The sequence below is a fragment of the Phascolarctos cinereus genome, unplaced genomic scaffold (genome assembly GCF_003287225.1).
Source record: "Phascolarctos cinereus isolate Bilbo 61053 unplaced genomic scaffold, phaCin_HiC Scaffold_726;HRSCAF=1367, whole genome shotgun sequence".
Taxonomy (NCBI): domain Eukaryota; kingdom Metazoa; phylum Chordata; class Mammalia; order Diprotodontia; family Phascolarctidae; genus Phascolarctos; species Phascolarctos cinereus.
This window is the reverse complement of record NW_027556098.1, coordinates 216,221,187-216,241,156: the sequence shown is the minus strand read 5'-3', so window position 1 is coordinate 216,241,156 and position 19,970 is coordinate 216,221,187.

The following is a 19,970-nucleotide window of genomic DNA, read 5'->3' as shown; positions in this document are numbered from 1 at the left end:
ATAACTGTCCATTTAGAGAGCATTTGATATGAAATGGGTAAAAATGGATGGGAAAGATTAACTCCCTTTCCGTTCTCTAAAAACAAGTTCTTCAGAGCTGCTGTAGTCAGTAGCTGTTGGTTTATGTGAAACTCACTTGCTGCCCTAACTATACTACCAGAAGTAAGGTAACGGAATTACATTTCTCTCTAGAGTTCCAGATCCATATCTCCAACTTTTTACAAGAATATCTCTACCAGATGTCATATTAGAACCACAAATGCAATATGCCTAAAATGATTTTATTATTTTTTCAAATATGTTCTTCCATTTTATTCATTGGCACCATCATCTATATTAGGCTGTAGATAAAATTTTCTATGATTCTGTGCTTTAGGAGTTATCTGCCTAGAGGTAATAGTTTCAAAGTTTGGGAATGAATTATAATATTAAGGAAGAAAATGTGAAGAAAGAAAAGGATAGAATTTTTGGATTCCCCTCCCTTGAAGGGTTGTAAAGATGAGGAGGCAGTAGAAGACACAGAAGAAATGGTTAGAGAAGAAAGAGGAGAATCCAAATGTCCAAATTGCTTAAATAATAAATGATATTTATATAGTATTTAAAAGTTTGCAAAACATCCGTACAATTACTGCAGAATTCAAACCTTGCAACAACCCCATGAGATAATTACTATAGGTATTTTTATCCTATTTTTACAGATGAGGAAAGTGAGACTCAGAGAGATGAAGTAATTTGCCAAGAACCATACAACTAAAAAGTATCCAAGGCCTGATTTAACCCAGGTCTTACTGGATTACTCAGGTCCGGCATTCTATCAGTTATGCTTTAGAAATAACCAGGTCTTAACTTTTCTCAGTCCATGGCATGCCTGTTTGATAGTTTAACCACTAACATGAGGGTTAATGAGTTTAAAATATACCAGAGAGAATAAAATTTGACTCTTAAGTTTTCCATATACTCCTAGAAAAAGAGAATGCTATAAGTGCTTTTCTAAACATACTATTAAATGAACAGTTCTGACTTGTCATCTCAAAATTTTTTTAAGAGGAAAATAGATTTTTGTGTTTGATTAATCTTGTTTTACAAACGGATAACCTGAGTTCACAGAACTCAGTTCAACAAGAAGGATGTGTCAAACTTGCCTCTTTCCCACTTCCAAAGATTATGATAAAAGATTAGTGAATGTGTTTAAAAAACAGCTGGATAGGCAGAGGACAATGATAAAGCATGATATCCACCTCTTGAAAGATGATAGACTGAAGATGAAGAAAGAGACATATATTTTTGTAAATAGCCAATGCATGAATTTGTTTTGTTTATGCTTATTTTTTTTTACTAGGGATTTGTTTTTGTTTTATGTTTCAGTGGAAGGTAAGAAGAGAAAATGAATTGTTGTTCATTGAAAAAAAGTAAAATAAAATTGAAGTTAAAAAAATAAAAATAAGTACAATTACTGCACTGGCCTTGGCAAAATATTAAAAAGATCTACAGATCTTCACCCCATTGCATAGATTCTCTGTGGAGGATTTATGGAAAGACATAGACAAGAATTGCATGGGATGAGGAAGTATGGAAAGGTTATAATCTATACAAGTAATGAAGTAAATTTGAAAAATACTTTGAGATTACCAGCAGTAGATACTACTCAAGATAAGATGGCCCAACACATACTCTTCCTATGTTCTAGGGCCACTGTGACCTGCCAATTTGTTTTGCTACTGCTCTAGAAAATATTTCCTATGGAGAGAAAACAAAATATGCTGTCAAAATTGCTACTGTAGCTTACATTTTCTTTGTACTAGTTTACTTTTGGAGTAATCAGCCCCTTACTGTGCTTCTCTAAATATTTAATTTACATAGCTCATACTTGACTTGAAAAGTAACAACATGTGTTTTGACTATGAGTAGTAAGAAAATTCTTACACAGCTGCTAAGCTTTCAGGATAGGCAGGATATTCATTATGAAGTGTTACTGTTTAGCTGTGTTTCCCTCTTCAGATTGTTTCTAGTTCTCTTCTTCATTTTTTAAAATTATGCACTAGAAAATCATCAAGCAACATGAATATTTCCATATACATAGGACAGAAAACTAACATTGAATATGAACAGGGTTTTATTATATATTAAGTTTAATATGGTAGAACCAACATTGCTGTTTATTTATGACCATTTTTGAATTTCCCTATGTTCTGTTTATTTTTAAAAATTTTGTTGACATGCTTTTCTTTCTTTTCTTCTTTTTACATCACTATTGCTACTAGCACCTTCCAGTTCCCTTAACCCCTAAATCAAAATTCTCCTTTTCAACAAAAGTATAGTCAAGGAAAACACATTTGTATTGTCTGAAAATATATGTCCCATATTGTAAATATAGTCTATCACCTCTCCTCTAATAAGTGAAAGTCATGCTTTGTTATTAATCTCATGAAGTAGAGGATGATGATTATGACACTGAAAGGAGATCTTGGGTCTTTCATAGTTGTTTTCATTTATAGTGTTGTAGTCATTGTATAAACAAATTTTCATGTCTTCCTAGATTTTACTAAGCTGTCCCATTTGTTATTTCTTACACAGCAACAATATTGTTGCATTATGTTACATACCCTATGAAGCAATGTTGTTGCCAAGACAGAACCACATACACAGCAATTCACCCATTGGCTATACTTCATTTGGTCATGAATGTGGTGGAGCAAATGATTTGTAGAAATTGCTTTAAGTGTGAGCCCACTCTCCCCAGGGACTGAGGGGAAAGATGTAGGGAAGAATGTTAGGGGGAAATGTTTGTAATTTTATTCTTGCTATATTATCTTAGTAAATATGCCTTTGTAAAAGCCCATTGATATTTAGTGATTTAGGTTCTACCAACATGACCATTTGAAAAGAGGAGTCACTTCAAAGGTGACCAAGATATGAAGAGATCCCTGTAAGTAATTGAGAAGGAAGTCTAAACCAAATGAATAATAAGCAACGAATAAAAGTAAATGTATGCTTTAAACTTGTTTCTATTTCTTTTAAGATTTAATATGTAATGATGTAAGAATAAGATATATAATATTTTATTTTTGTAACAGAAGCAATCAAACTAGAATTTGGTGTAAGAATGTGTACTATAGTGATTAATACAGAAAGGTAAAAGAAAATTAAAAGAATCCATTTTTACTGATGAAAAGATATTTAACAAAGATGAGAAACTTATAGTTTTGCTCTTAGTGGTAAATCATGTTCTTGACTATTTTTAAAGATTAATTTTATTGATTCTTTTGTGTTTTATAATATAGTAATTTATGGATATAGCTTCTTCCCCAAATTCCAGTCAGTAATTGAAATATCCATTATAACAATGGCAAACATTTAAGTAAAGAAAACCAATCCACTTATCATAACTGACAACATATGGAACATTTCCTTAACCAATGAAGGGGTTTTAGCGGAGCTGACCCATTTAGTTTCTTACTGTGTAGTGCTGAAAACTTTATCATTTTAAAATAGTAAATGTTATTATACATATTCAAATATTTCTTAGGCCATAGTAGGTACTTAGTTACTGAATGAATGAGAGAAAAGCATAAATATCATTAGAATTCACTTGATTCTCTCTCCCTCCTTCCCCCCCCCATTTTCTGTCTTCAGATCTATTTCCCCACAATACCTTGTTGAGGCAAACCCTATATTCCTATTTTTAAAGGAGTCATTCTTCTTGAGAATAAGAACAATATTCCATATTATTATTTTACGTTGTGAGTGCTTTTAAATATGTCACATACAAAACTAAGTAGTACTAACTTAAATATTCCATTTTAGTGAAAAAATGAAATTTTATTTCCAATTAGATTTTTTAAAACTTAGTCAAGCTGTAGTTTGATTAATCCATAGTAGAGATGGAAAGAACTGTTCAGGTAGGAATTATTTCAGGAATTCACTCACATATCCTTTTTAACACCAATAAGATCAATGAGGCATCTTGACCACTTATCAGATGTACACTAGGGATCTGTGTTGCAGAACACACACAAATCAGTCATTAACATTGGCCTGTAAACAAGTTTTAGTAGTTGAGGACAAAGGCATTAGCCATCAAGAGATCTGAGTTAGCTAAAGCTTTTGCCTTAGCAATAGGTCATAAAACTGGAAGATGGAAATAAATGATGAGAACAGGATTCAGAGAATGGAAGAGGGTAGAACTAAATTATTAGAATCAGTGAGCAAACCAAAAAGTATGACACTGGTGATGAATGAACCTGACTAGCAGAGATGAACTTCCAGTAACATGTACTGGGTGGCTTTATCTTTAAACTTCATTATAGGGAGGGGGTGGGGAGGGGAAGTAGAGGGGAAGAGGAGAGGAGAGAAAGATTCAGGGGAGGATTTAAATATACTTGGCACATTTTTCAAAACTATATGTAGCATCTAACTAATGCCAGGCATTTGGAAAGTTAAACCAGTTTGTAAGAGAGCACATTGTATTTGTAGCCGCGAATGTAGGTGTGATGAAGAAGACATTTCTTCATATAGGCTGTGCAAATGATTGCTACCTATGTCACCTCTGTGGGCATCACTTACCTCATCTGCAAAATGAGGGGGTTGGATTAGGTGATATCTGAGGCTGTTCTGACTTTACATCCATGATCTATAACTTTGTATCCAGCAAATTGTCATGGTCCTTCTACTTATTGATGTGCTCAGAAGAGCTACAAGTCTTTTGACGATATGTAGAATGCACAGACAAGTTTAGCTGAAAATTACAGTCAGAATAGTTTCTCAAAGCTGTTTTGAAGTCATGTGTACAGATGCTTTCATAATTAATTGTCATCAATCTGTTAGGAATGTGCATTTTCTCTTGTTTAGTTCCTAGAAATAATGAATCAATATGTAAAACGTGGTGTGGGCTAGTGATGTAGAAACAGTAACAATACACACTTGCCTCCTTCCTTCTTTTTGGCAACCTTTAGAAAACAGATTTCACTAAATTAATCAAGCAACTAGGAAATAGAGAATATAATTTATTTGCTAGCAAGTGGTTTTGTCAAAGTGTGCACCCAACCTTTGACTACTTCCCATCTACTGACCTGATGAACTTGTGCCAATACCTGGGCAATGACCCAGGTTCAAATTAGAGGTAAGAGTATGATATAGATCAGGGGTATCAAACTCATAGTCTGTAAAGTATCCAGGTGCAGCCAGAATCAGATCAAAATGTAATTGTGAAATGTTAAAAATGCAATACAACATAGGTGTTAATTCATGGGGCTTTTTTTTGTCAACATGCAGCCCACAGAGATTCATTTCTATTTGAATTTGACACCACTGATATAGACTGGTTTTTTGTTTCTGTTTTTGTTTTTTTGCTAGGCAGTGGGGTTAAGTGACTTGCTCAGGGTCACACAGCTATTAAGTGTTATGTGTCTGAGGCCGGATTTGAACTCAGGTCCTCCTGAATCCAGGGCCGGTGCTCTATCCACTGTGCCACCTAGCTGCCCCTATATAGACTGTTTTGAAATGTCTAAAATAGAAAATCTCTCATCTCTACTCTCAAGCCTCTCAGTCTGCATTTGGGAACTATACTAATCTTGTTAACCAAATTCACTCATGACAGTTGACTTTTTAGTGACCATATGATACATTAACTTTGTTAGGTAACTTAAAAAAATTGTAGCCTAGCAAAATCAATACCGAAATCAGAACTGTAAGGAAATTGCTTCAGTTAATTCTCTTTCTTCCCTTCCTTCTCCTTCACATCCATGTCCAACAGAAGGGGTAGAAGAACTAGGGAAAGTATTTCAAGTTTTGGAATTCACAAAAGATCAGCCCAGCAAACAATCTGAGGCAACAGAACAAGGGGTTAGGAAGGACCCTCAGGGTCTGGAATTCATGCTTATTGTCACCATGATTGTGGAGTTTCACAACAGTTGCCAGTCCAGTTCAGTCTTTCTCAAGTCTATTCTGTATTGCAACAACTGGTCCCTGGTCCCCCTCCTGCCCATGGTCCCATCTTACTGCCCCCACATTACTCTATGTTCTTACCATCATATCTCTTCCTCAATCATCACAATGTTCCAGGATGCTCAACGCTCATCTTTGCACCCCTTTTGGAGTCGTAACACTGTACCAGCAATTGCAGCTGATTGCAGCAAGCAGTTGCTCTCCCCTTCCCACCAATGGCTCCCAGACTTTCAGTATGGAAGTAAAGACAGAGACAGATCAAAAGTTTCTTCAAGGTCAAAGGAAAAAAAAAGCAGTGATTCTGAGAATTTCTATTCCTTCACATGGCTTCTACTTACTTCTTCCCTGTTTTCACTTCCATGATGTTGGGTTCATTACATCAAATTAAAATTAATTTATCAGATCATAGGATTTTCAGATAGAAAGAGTATATTAATGACTTGAAGAAATCTTAATAAATATGAAGAAATGATTTTATAATTTAAATCTTACTCAGACTAAGTGTGAGGAACAGAGAGAAGGCTAATTTGGTTAGATCAGAGACTGTGGGTGGAAAAATTTCTAATGAGGCTAGAAAGAAAGGTTGGGGCTAACCTGTGTAGAGTTGGTTTTTTTTTTTTGCCTTTTTGGTGAGGTGATCAGGGATAAGTGACTTGCCCAAGGTCACACAGCTAGCAAATGTTAGGTGTCTGAGGTTGGATTTGAACTTGGGTCCTTCTGACTCCCAGGCCAGAGCTCTATTCACTGGGCCACCTAGCTGCCCCTGTGTAGGGCTTTAAAAGCTAAACAGAAGAACTCATGTTTTGTCATAGAGGCAAAAGGGAACCAAGGGAGTAACATCATCAAATCTTCATTTAAAGGCAATCACTTTGGTAGACATGCAGAGAGTAGACTGTAGTGAAGAGAGACAGGTATCTGTTGTAATAATCTTTCTCGGAATTGAGAGTCTGAGCTAAGGCAGTAGCTATATGAGTAGAGAAAAAGGTTTAATGCAAGAGATGTTGTGGAGGGAGAAATGTCAAAAATTTTGCAAATGTTTAGATATATATGCTGGGTAGTTGGGAGTAATGCCAGCATTACAAACCTGAAGACTGAAACATAGTGGTACCTTCAGCAGAAATAAGGAAGTTTGGAAGGGGAAGAGCTTAGGAGAAAAGAAGATGAATTCTGTTTTGGACATGTTGAGCTTGAGGTGTCTCTGGAACATCCAGTTTGATAGATCTAGGAGTCTTCTGCATAGAGATGATAATTAACTCCATGGGAACTGATAAGATTCCAGACTTTGGGGAACAGCTAGAGTTAGTTTTCTTCATTCCTCCATTTCTCTCATTTAGGTCCTCGCAGCAGGGCCACAGTCTTTCCTATTATCTTTTGTCCCATGAAGGTCAAGGCTCTCTGCTGAGGCCAATATTCCCTTTCATTAGGCATAGTGGTTGGTACCATTGAAGGCAGTACCTCTAGTGTTTCACCTGCCTAGCAGGAGACGCAGCACTTTCTCTGTCACGACTCTTCCTGTCACGGAGGCTTGTCCAGGAAATAAGGCCTCTTCTCTTCTCCAACTTTGAGAATCTCTGTCATCAACTCCAGATTCAGATAGCATGAAAACAAATCCTGATGGCCTTTCTTTTCCTAACACCTAGAAAGTGTTTGTTACATTGGAGGAAACATTCCCTATTTATTCAGAAGCCAAGAATGTACTCCCACTGCCTCCCTAATTAACCTCTTAAGTATTGAAGTTCAACAGCTTATAGCCCCTTTATTTGAAAAGGAGAGGGGTCTACTCTACCCAGATATGACCCTGAGACCCTACTATCTGCCCAAAGCTCCCAACAGTCTGAGGGGACACTTATTTCTGTGGGGGGAGACAGGGATCAATTTCCCAAACACCCACACTGGACACTGTTTTTCCGAGAAGTGGGAAGGTTTGTTCCCTTGAGTTACCAATATATACATCTTAAGAGAGACCTGACAGCAGCTTCTGGCTCTACTTGGTTCCCTTTCCCACTCTCCCACTCAGAAATTCTCTCTTTCCTGACTCCTCTAGCATTTCTACTTCTTCCCTCCCCAGCCCAGCTCACAGTTTTCTTTTGTTGTCCTAGGAGTCCTGGGATACGATGAATAACCTCGGCTTTAGGGTAATGCTTCTTGACATGACTGTTCATTGTGAAGTCTGGAATAGGCCTCAACCTCGGGACAGGGAGCTGGACCTGGAGTCAGAAAGACCTCAGATCTGGCCTCAGATACATACTAGTTGTAACAGGCTCGGCAAGTCATTTAACCTCTGTTTGCCTCAGTGTAAAATGGGGAATAACAACAGCACCTACCTTCCAGGGTTTTTGTGAGGATAGAATGTGATATTGGTAAAAAGTACTTAGCATGGTGCCTGACACATGGCAGGCTCCATATGAATATTTATTCCTTCCCTCTCCCCTTCTATTCCCAGTCAACATTGGATAGATCCCTTCAGATGTGACTTGGCCCCTTGAGTCCTGAGGGGAGTCTAGAGAAGCTGAACTGCCAAACCTAACTCATTACTACCCCCAAATCACAAATTAAATTACAACCAAAACATTTGTTGTTCAATTGTTTCAATCTCATTTGACTCTTCATGAACCTATTTGGGTTTTCATGGGCAAAGATACTGGAATGGTTTGCCATTTCTTTCTCCAGCCCATTTTACAGATGAGGAAACTGAAGCAAATAGGGTTAAGTGATTTGCCCAGTGTCACACAGCTATTAAGTGTCTGAGGCTGGATCTGAACTCATGTATTCCTGACTCTAGGCCCGGTGCGCTATCCAATGTGCCACCTAGCTTCCCCAAACATATGATCATTTTTTATGTGTAATTTCCCATATACCTTAGTCATCTGTTCTCGTAACATGGTCATCTATTTACAACTTCAAAAAATCACAGAAAACGAAATAAAATATTTTTTTTTTATAAAATATTCTTTTACACAGTATGTACCTAGTTATGTTCAGAGGTAACACAAACTGAAAATATAAGTACTGTAGATCCAAGAAAAGATTAGACAGTGGCATGAGTAATAAATATAGATACTCAGGGTTTTTAGGATAATTATTAAAGTCAGCACCACAGAAAACAGCTACCATAATGTCTAACAAACATACTTGATACCTCTGTCAGAAACAGAGTAACTGGCTCCATACTGGATGGATCAGAGATCTTTTTGTGTTTGGCATTTATTAAATTCTTTTAGAGGAGGTAGGGGGAAAAACTCCTTAATGTCACTGAGGCATTCAGAATTCACTGGATATTTTTGGGGGTTTGGCAAAATGTTTTCTTTTTAGTATGTAAATGGTCTTACCTGACATTAATGTGTGGGTAGTTAGTGTGGATATGTAATATCTACAAAGAACATAGCAATTATTTAATTAAGTAGGTGGAAAAGAGAAGAGAACACAGTTGTGAAGGAGAGCAAAGCACAGTGTGGCATAGCAGAGCATAGGAAGGGCAAGTGTGAGAGGTGTGGTTAAAGCCCTGATGAGACAGTCTAGTCCGGGAAATGCAGGACCACGCTTTATTCCTGAAGGCTAAAGGTTTTTTATATCTCTGGGATGAGGTGGAAAAACACTGATAGAAATGAATTGTTTCACTTACATTAGTTACCACAAAGTAGCTGAGTCTCTACCCTATGGCAACTGGCCTAATATACGTGTATATTATATAACTTTAATAATCTCTAACTGGATTGTTTTGCTTAGGCTAGTTGCTAAAAGGTATAGGTTGGGGAAAGGGGGAACCTGCAGCCTTGAGGCTACATGTGGCCCTCTAGGTTCCCAAGCGCGGCCCTTTGACTGAATCCAAACGTTCCAGAACAAATCCCCTTAATAAAAGGATTTGTTCCATAAAACTTGGACTCAGTCAAAGGGCCACACTTGAGGACCTAGAGGGCCACATGCGGCCTCAAGGTCATAGGTTCTCCGCCTCTGGTATAGGTGAACCCAGGCCCTGGAGTGTCAAGATGAATTCCTCCCTAACTGGCCTCGTACACAGTACAATTAAGGAGGAATGAAGAACTTTTGAGGAAGTGGTACATACCTTGAGAGACATTCATTGCCAGGAAACAGTAGCTTAATCAGAAAAGCAAAATTTAAAATGTAGTACTTTTTAAAAATTAAGATGTAACACCCTGTTTTTTTCTCCTAAATTTTAAGCTCTCTCAAAGTATTCATGGCAAGAATTTTGTTATACAAAAAAAATCATTTCTTAATTGTTGTCACATAACCAGCAGTCCAGGGAATATTTAATTTCTGTGAGAATTTGAACACTGTATTACAAAACACCTAGACACATCTAACAGAATAGTGACCTTTGGGAAATGAATACTTCTTCGTTCTGGGAATTTGGAACATGAGTAAGACTCTAAGGAGATTAGATCACATTTTACTGTCTCCCAAACATTATTTATCCTACAATCTAACTATTTTATAAGAAAAGAATGAGGATCAGAAGGTTTAAAGGTAGAAAAAGGACAGCACAAATGTTTCTTAAGCTAGAACGAATTCAATATATTGGTAATTCTTTTTATGGGGGAATTTACTGATAAAACCACTAGTAGTCTCTTTCTTCTAGAGAAAGTGCCAAGGGCTGAAAACATTTTCTCTTGAGGCTTAAGAAGACATACATTTATGTCTTAAAGATCCTCTTTTAGTACAATTCCCATTGACTGCTATCCTATCCTACTTTTTTCAATAGCTGTAGGGTTTGGTCTCTGTCTACAGCTTCATCTCTTGCTAATGATTTCAGTCCTTAGATAGTAAACTTATGAAGCTGGCATTTATTTTGAGCTAATCTAGGCAAAAAGTACATGACACAGTATATTATGAGAGCTTAGGGGATGTTTCCCTGGGCTTAAGGAGTATGGGAGAATAGCTGCTGAGCCTGGGTTTCAATTTGACATAGCACTTTTTGAGATTAATGTCAGAAAGCAATATCTTCCCTCCTTTTCAATCACTGTTGCTTCACAGTATTTTTCTTTCTGTACCTGTAAGGAAAGATTAAGTGACACATATGAAAACATGCTCTAAATCACTATTGATTAGAGAAATGCAAAGTGAAACAGCTCTGAAGTACCACCTCACACCTTTCAGACTGGCTAATATGACAAAAAGGAAAATGATAAATGTTGGAGAAGATGTGAGAAAATTGGGACACTAATGCATTGTTGGTGAAGTCATGAACTGATCTAACTATTCTGGAGAGCAATTTGGAACTATGCCCAAAGGGCCATAAAACTGTGCATTCCATTTGATACAGCAATACCACTTCTAGGTCTGTATCCCAAAGAGATCATAAAAAGGGAAAAAGGAGCCACATGTACAAAAATATTTATAGCAGCTCTTTTTGCAGTGGCAAAGAATTGGAAATTGAGGGTATGCCCATCAACTGGGGAATAGCTGAACAAGATGTAGTATGTGAATGTAATGGAATACTATTGTTCTACAAGAAATGATGAGCTGGCGGATTTCAGAAAAACCTGGAAAGACTTACATGAACTGATGCTGAATGAAAGCAGAACCAGGAGAACATTGTATACAGTAACAGCAACATTGTGTAATAACCAACTTTGATAGACTTAGCTCTTCTCAGTAATACAATGATCTAAGACAATTCCAAAAGACTCATGATAGAAAATGCTAACCATATCCAGAGAAAAAACTATGGAGTCTAAATGCAGATTGAAGCATACTGTTCTCTCTTTTAATTTTTTCCCTTTTGTTCTGATTCTTCTTTCACAATATGACTAATGTGGAAATATGTTTAATATGATTGTACATATATAGTTTATATCAGATTGCATGCTGTCTTGGGGAGGGGGAAAATTTGGAGCTCAAAATCTTATAAAAGGAAATCTTGAAAACTAAAAATAAACAAATGAATAACTAAAAAAAAAAGACCAAGTGACACTCTGAAGAATCAAAGTGCAGTAGTATGTTCACTATGCTTCTACTTTGCTCCAGACTTATTGAGCCTGGTTGAATGCTGGATTAATATATAGCATCTAGAAATAAAGCTTTTGTCAAGCATACTCTTAGCCCACCCTAGATATTTCCCCTTCCTTTGAGTGGAGTAAAGGTAGGTAACAATCATTCAGGCAGGCTGGCCCCCTGTGTAGAAAGGATTTTTATTGAGGCACAGGTTGAATTAGATAGCCTCCTGCAGGAGTGCACTGCAGTCAACTCTAACTGATTGTTAGATTTTCAGCATGAGCATTTACAACTCAGGAATTAGAAATGTTACAAATTAGGATTTGATTAATTGTTTTGTTGATTATCCAGACTTAAGTGCTGGAGAAAATGTTAGTAATACAGATTAAAATTAATATTGTGTTATGTACATTTCTGCCTCTCCTCTTCCCTGCCTCTTCCCTCCCCATGTGCCCCAAGAGCTAGTTAAACATTTACTGATACACTGCTCAAGGTCCCTTCCAAATCTAAGATACTCTGACTCAATACAATGAAAAAGTTCCCAACAATTTGAAGGGTCCAAAAGTAGGACGGGCTAACTTGGGAGGTGAATCTCCTCTTACTGCAAGTTTTCAAGTGAAGGCTGGATTACAAGTTACTTGTGATGTCTTAGAAAGGATTCTTTGTTGGGTGGATTGGTCTAGATGGCCTCTGAGGTCTCTTCCTACTCTAGGATTCTGTGGAGTGAGTGTAAGTGAGGAGTGGAGGGTGAGACTGAGGTTGTAAGCATGAGTGACTTGGAAGTTGATGGTGCTCTTAACAATAATAGAAAAAGTTGGAAAGAGGAGAGGGTTTGGGAGTATAGGGAAATGGGGAGATAATAAATTCTATTTTTGACATGTTGAGTCAGATTTGTCAAAAAGAAATGCAACATGAAGAAAATGCAAGTTGTATATTAAAGAAGTCTATTTCCAAATCATATAGTGTCATTTTAAAAATATTTAATTTTTATTTTTCCCAATCATATGTAAAAACAATTTTTAACATTTTTTTTAAATTTTGAGTTCCAAATAATCTGACTTCCTTCCTTCAATCTCACTGAGAAGTCAAGCAGTTTGATATAGGTTATACATGTGCAGTTATGCAAAACATAGTTCCATATTAGTCATATTGTGAAAGAAAACACAGACCAGAAAAAACCTCAGGAAAAATAAAGTAAAAAATTAGTATGCTTTCAGAGTCCATTAGTTCTTCCTCTGGAGATATATATATATATAGTATTTTTCATCATAAGTCGTTTGGGATTGTCTTGGATCATTGTATTGCTGAGGCTAGCTAAGTCATTCACAGTTAATCATCATACCATGTTGCCGTTTGCTGTGTACAATGTTCTGTTGGTTCTGCTCATGTCTTTTCAGGTTTTTCTGAGGGCATCCTGCTTGTCATTTCTTATAGCAGAATAGTATTCCATTACAATCATATACCACAAACTGTTCAGCCATTCCCCAATGGATGGGCATCCCCCTCAATTTCTAATTCTTTGCTACCACAAAAAAGCTACTACATATATATTTTGTACATATAGGTCCTTTTGCTTTTTGTTTTTTATCACAGTAGTGGTATTGCTGGGTCAAAGGGTTTGCATTGTTTTTATAGCTCTTTGGGCATGGATCCAAATTGCTCTCCATATGGTTCAATCAGTTCACAGCTCCACCAACAGTGTATTAGTGGCTCAGTTTTCCCATATCCCCTCCAACATTTGTAATTTTCCTTTTCTGTCATATTAGCCACTCTGATGAGTATGAGGTAGTAACTCAGAGTTGTTTTAATTTTCATTTCTCTAATCAGTATGATTTAAAGCATTTTTTCATATGACTGTAGATAGCTTCAATTTCTTTGAAAATTGCCTGTTCATATTCTTTGATTATTTATCAATTGAGGAATGGCTCTTATTTTTATAAATTTGACTCACCTCTCTATATATTTGAGAAATGAGACTTTTATCAGAGAAATTTGCTACAAATTGTATTTCTAGTTATGATTACTGCAGATTCCCCACTATCCCATTTCCCCCCATTTATCATTCTCTTTCTTTTTACCACGTTCATCTTTAAAACTGTTTTGCTTCTAACTAACACTTTCCCCAATCTACACTCACTTCTATCAGCTCCCTCCCCCCTTTACATATCCCGTTACTCTCTTACTTTCTTGTAGGGTAAGATAGATTTCTATACCCAACTGAGTATGTATGTTTATATAGTATTATTAAATGAAGGAGGCTATATGTTCTCAAAGGAGCATGACAGAACACATTGGCTCTTTCTTTTTTTTTTTTAATTTCACATCACCATTAATTTTAATTTTATAATCCATGATAAACAACAGTTTTTTTTAAGCCTAAGATCAATTTCTTACAGCAAGTATTATTTTACAGAAGTCATAATTCCTTTTCCTCCTCAAGACACATTTAATTCCCTCCAAGTCATCATGTCAGGAAATGAAAATTGATTTTCTGCTTTTGCCAAAGGGTCATGATGTATCTTGCTATGCTTATTGCAAAGCATTCTAAAGAAGCAGCTTACTTTCTAAGAACCAGAAAACGGCTATTTTATATGAGGGTGGATGGGGCCAGGATGCTCATACGTAAATAAGTGGTAAGCATCACAGCTATAGGGACCCTGCTTATTTCCTAGTTTTGTAATAGATACTAAGATATTGGGTTATTTTATTCATTGCACAAAAGTCTGTCTTGATGTTGCTCTGATTCACTGTAATTATCCTGAGGTGTTATTTACCAGAGATGACTCTTCCCTGTTCTTGTGATTATTCCTGTTTTGGCTTATGTCCGTTATTATTGGTCATTCACACCATCTGGTTTTATCAGTCCATGTGTTCTATAAGAATTAGCTTTGTCTTCTCAGTCCTTGCTTCAAAACAGAACAACATGTGACCCAGAAGTTCCAGCAGAATAAATCATTCTCCCACGTTCCCACTCACAGCTTTTCAATCTTCACAATTCTATCAGAGCTTTTAAAAAGTATAGTCTGAGAAGGTGGTTGCAGGTGATTGAGGTTAAAACCCATGTGAGTCTTTTTTGTTAAGAAATGGAAAACAGTAAGAGTAGTAACATATGTGCTATCAGTTACAATAGGCAATTACACTTTTGTGTAACTTTTTATGGGAAAGTATCATTGGGTAAATGGGACATAATATGTCCAAACAAAATGTCCCCCTCCTTTCAAAAGATCAAAGGATAACAGATTGATGTACACTGTGTTGTACTGATATTAATATATTAATAGAAGAAGTGGGGCAGCTAGGTGGCACAGTGGAGAAAGCATCAGCCCTAGAGACAGGAAGGCTCATCTTCCTCAGTTCAAATCTGGCCTCAGACACTTACTAGCTATGTGACCCTGAGTAAATCATATAACCCTGTTTGCCTCAGTTTACTCATCTTTACAATGAACTAGAGAATGAAATGGCAAACCACTCTAGTATCTTTACCAAGAAAACCCTAATGGGGTCACAAAGAGTTGGACACAACTGAAATGACTGAACAACAACACTGGAGAACTCCCTGGCATGATCCTCCATGGAGGATTTAGGGAAGGACATGTATAAGAGAATAAAAGGGTAAGAAGGCATAGATGGGAAAGGTGAGGTCAAGATTGTGGAGTGAGAGTCAACATTTTGGCCAATCTCCCCCAATATACCTCCTCCACAACAACCTAGAAAACCTCCAGATGAAATTCTGATCAGGAAAGCCAAGAAAAAGTCACAGTGAGTACAGTTATCCCTTCCACATCGAAGGAGTTAGGGGCATGGCACCACTGGGATCTGGAAAATCCATTTTAAAATTTTGGCCCTCCCTTCACGTCAGATAAGAAGTCTGATTTTTTTCTTTTTCTTTTATGGAGTGTTTACAGTACTTTATTTTAAAATTCAGGTTGACATTATACAACACTATATATCTATTTTATGCTTTTCTGAGTTTCTAAACTTTTCCTGTGTTGTCTCCTGGCCTTTGTGTGTCTTTTGCAGCTTCTGCAAAACTCCCCCAACATTCCCATTTAATTTCTTACTCCAGTCTGTTATATATTGAAACTGTGATGGGGAGAGTCGCAATGTGGCATGGATAACTATAATTTTCCAACCCAGGGAGGCTTAGGAAGATAGACGAAGAGGTCTGTAGATGCCAGGGTAGGGGCTAGCCAGGAGCCACAGTGTAGAGGGAAAGAAGGCAGCAGCAGTGGTAGCAGCAGTGGCAGGGGTGGGAGTAGCATTTTAGCATCCAAGGATGGTAAAGGGACTATGACCAATCAGTAGGACAGGAATCACCAAAGCAGAAAGAGATCCAAGAGGACCCATGAACTAGCACTAGGAACAGAAATAGATTCCAGCTGGCGTCTCTGTCACCCATAACCGAGTTCCAGAATAGAAAATAGCCGTCATAGTCTCCAGTGAGAAAGGCCCTAGCTTGTATACAGAGCAAGGGATAAGTTCCAAAAACTTAGCTGTGTGATTCTGAGCCCAAAGGCAGAGGATGTAGGAGAGGAGAAGTGATTCAATTCTAACCTAATTTAGCCCCACATATAAACCTGCAGTGGAATAATCAAGGAAGGAAACCAAGACCAATGGAGAATCAAGAAATTCAGTAGCTCTGAACCCACAAAATCTCCCAGCAAGCAATAGTGATTAAGTCCAGAAGCAGTCTAATGAAACTCAACCACATACAATACAACAAACCCAAACCTGAACCAGAAATTTGCAGAGTTCATACCAGCAAGGCAGTGAACAAACCTCTACCCAGATCACACCTTCTTGAAAGCACTGAAAACTTTCAGACTCCCAAACTGATCTATAAATAATAGCAGAAGGACATAAAAAAGATGCTCAAGCCAGATATTCTCTTTCCACCCCAAAAGTGGGCCAAGCGAAACACTAACATAAAATCCAAAGTCAAGAATTAGGCTAGAAGAATGAGCAAATGAAGAAAGAACTCAACCATAAAGAGCTGTTGTGGTGATGAGGAAACACATGACACAAACACAGAAGACAATGACTTGCAAACATCTGCAAACAAGCATTAAAAAATACAGATTGGACACAAGCCCAACAAGAATTCTTAGCAGAGTTAAAGAGAGAGATTTTTTTAAAGTGCAAAAAAAAAAAAAAGAGAGAGAGAGAGATCTGAAAAACCAAATCAGAGCAGTAGGACAAAAATGGAAAGAGAAATGACAGTTATGCAAGAAAATTATTGTAAGAGAATTAACAGTTTTCTAAAAGAGGTACAAAACATTACTGAAGAAACTAACTCTTTAAAAATTAGAATTGGTCAAATGGGAGCTAATGACTCAATAAGACATCAAAAAATAATAAAACAATGTCAAAAGACTGAAAAAATAAAAGGAAAAGTGAACTATCTCATAGGAAAAGCTACTGACCTGGAAAGAAGCTTGAAGAGAGATAATATAAAAATAGACTACCTGAAAGCCATGATTAAAAAAAAGAAGGGGGAACTAGACATATATCAAGAAATTACAAAGGAAAACAGTCTAGCTACCTTAGAACCAGAAGGCAAAGTAGAAATTAAATCACCTTTTGAAAGAAAATCAAAAATGAAAATTCCTAGGAGTATTATAGCCAAAATTCAGAATTTTCCTAGGTCAACAAGAAAATATTGCAAGAAATGAGAAAGAAAGAATTCAAGTACCATGGAACCACAGTCAGGACCATGCAATATTTAATAGCCATCACTTTGAAGAAACTGAGGGCTTGGACCAGAAAGCAAAGGATCTAGCAGTACAGCCAAGAATAATCCACCGTGTAAAAGTGAGTATAACCCTACAGGGGAAAAAATGGATATTTGATTAACTAGGGTTTCAAGCATTTCTGATAAAAGGACCAGAGCTGAATATAAAATTTGACTTTCAAACACAGGGCTCAGAAGAAGTATAAAAAGGTAAATATGAGGGAGCAATCATAAAAAAACTAAACAACATTAAACTGTTTACATTCTTATATGGAGAAAGGATACATATAACACCTCAACCCCTAGGTATCTTAGAGGGAGTCTAATGAGACAGGAGGTTGAGGCATGATTCTTTTATGTTGGGATAATCTCAAAAGAATGGAAGGATGAGGAAGAGTAATACACTGGGAAAAGAGGGAAGGTAGAGGAAAAATGAAGATTACCTTACAGAAATGGGGCTACACAGGGAAGAGTTTATACAAGGGACAGAATAGCAGGAGGGGAGCAGGCAACATTTGAACCTCACTCTCATCTGAACTGATTTGAGGATAGAAGAATACACATACACACATTTGGATACAGATATTAATTTTAGCCAACAGAAAAGAAGGAGAGAAAGGAGTTAGGAAAAGGGGGTAAGGGAATTAGATGGAGGGCAGATTAAGGGAGGCACAAATTAGAAGAAAATAAACTCTTGACTAAGGAACAGTGTTAAAAAATAGAAGTGTAAGAAAATAGGATGGAAGGATATATATAGTTAACAGTCATAACAATGGCATGAACTTATCTACAAAATGGAAAAGTTTACTACAATGGATCAGAAACAAAATCCAGCACTATGTTGTTTACAAGAAATAACTTGAAGCAGAAAGATACATATAGAGTTTTTAAAATACAGAGCCAGAGCAGAATCTGTTATGCTTCAGATGAAGTAAAAAAAGGCAGAGGTGGCGATCATGATCTCAGACAAAGCAAAAACAAAAATAGACCTAATTAAAAGAGAAAAATGAGGAAATTACATTTTGCTAAAAGGAAATCATAAACATATTTGGCATATATACACCAAATGACATAACATCCAAATTCTTAAAGGAAAAGTTAAATGAGTTACAGGAGGAAATAACTGTAAAGCTATATTAGTGGAGGATCTCAATTTACTTCTCTTGAATATAGATAAATCTAAGTATAAAATAAACAAGAAAGAAACTGAGATGAATAGAGCTTTAGAAAAGTTAGCTATGATAGATTTCTGGAGAATATTGAATGGAAAAAGAAAGGAGTATACCTTTTTCTCGGCTTTGTAAGGCACCTTCACAATTGACCATGTATTAAGGCATTAAAAACTTCACAAACAAATGCAGAAAAGCAGAAATATTAAACACATCTTTTCTGAATGCATTATAATTATATTCAAGAGAGGACCTTTATAGAATAAATTAAATATTAATTAGAAACTAAATTAATCCTAAAGAATGAGTGGGTCAAAGAACAATTCATAGAAACAATATAATGACAACAATGCAACAATCTACCAAAATTTGTTGGATGTAGTGAAAAGCAGTACTTAGGGGGAAGTAGGTAACAGTGAAATTACTACTCTTGCATATTTAAATCCTGGTGACACGGAACCTCCATTATTGTTCTCTGAAGATAACCGAACTGTTTGGTATGACTATGGTTGTGTATGATGAAAAACACAAAATTAGAAATGTATGCCATCTCATGTGCTTTGTGTGATCTAATACCTAATTTAGAAAAGTTTCTACTGAAAAGCCTTTTGTGGTGAGGATTACATTTTAGTTTTGAATAGTGGTATTATGTTAAGCATGTGTACCAATATGAAATTGTAACCAGACCAAAGCTTACATGAAATATTGATTGCACTGTATATTTTGCACGCATTTAACAGCCTTAACAATCCAAACTCAATGTTTCATATTTTTATTTGTCATATGACAAAACTATTTTGTTACTTTTGTTTTACCTAAAGCATGATAAAGAAATTGAATGCTATGAGGAAGGAACCTTTGAACTAAATTTCAACAAGAGAAATTGCTTCTAAATTGCGTTCTCCTTTTTTAGTTACATTACCATTTCCCTTTTGTTGTAGAATACGCTTACTTTATCTTGCACATATACAATACTAGTGAGAAAAAATGTAGGGAGATTTCCAAGTCTTTTAATAGTTATTTATGGCATACGTCTTGTCAGTTTGCTTTTTGTGCAAATTATAGTTAATTCATATAACTAGTTTGCATTGCAAATATGAACCAGGATCCATATTTATAAACATTGTTCAAATTTAAGGCATTGTTAACACTCAAACAGGAATGAATTTTTCAAG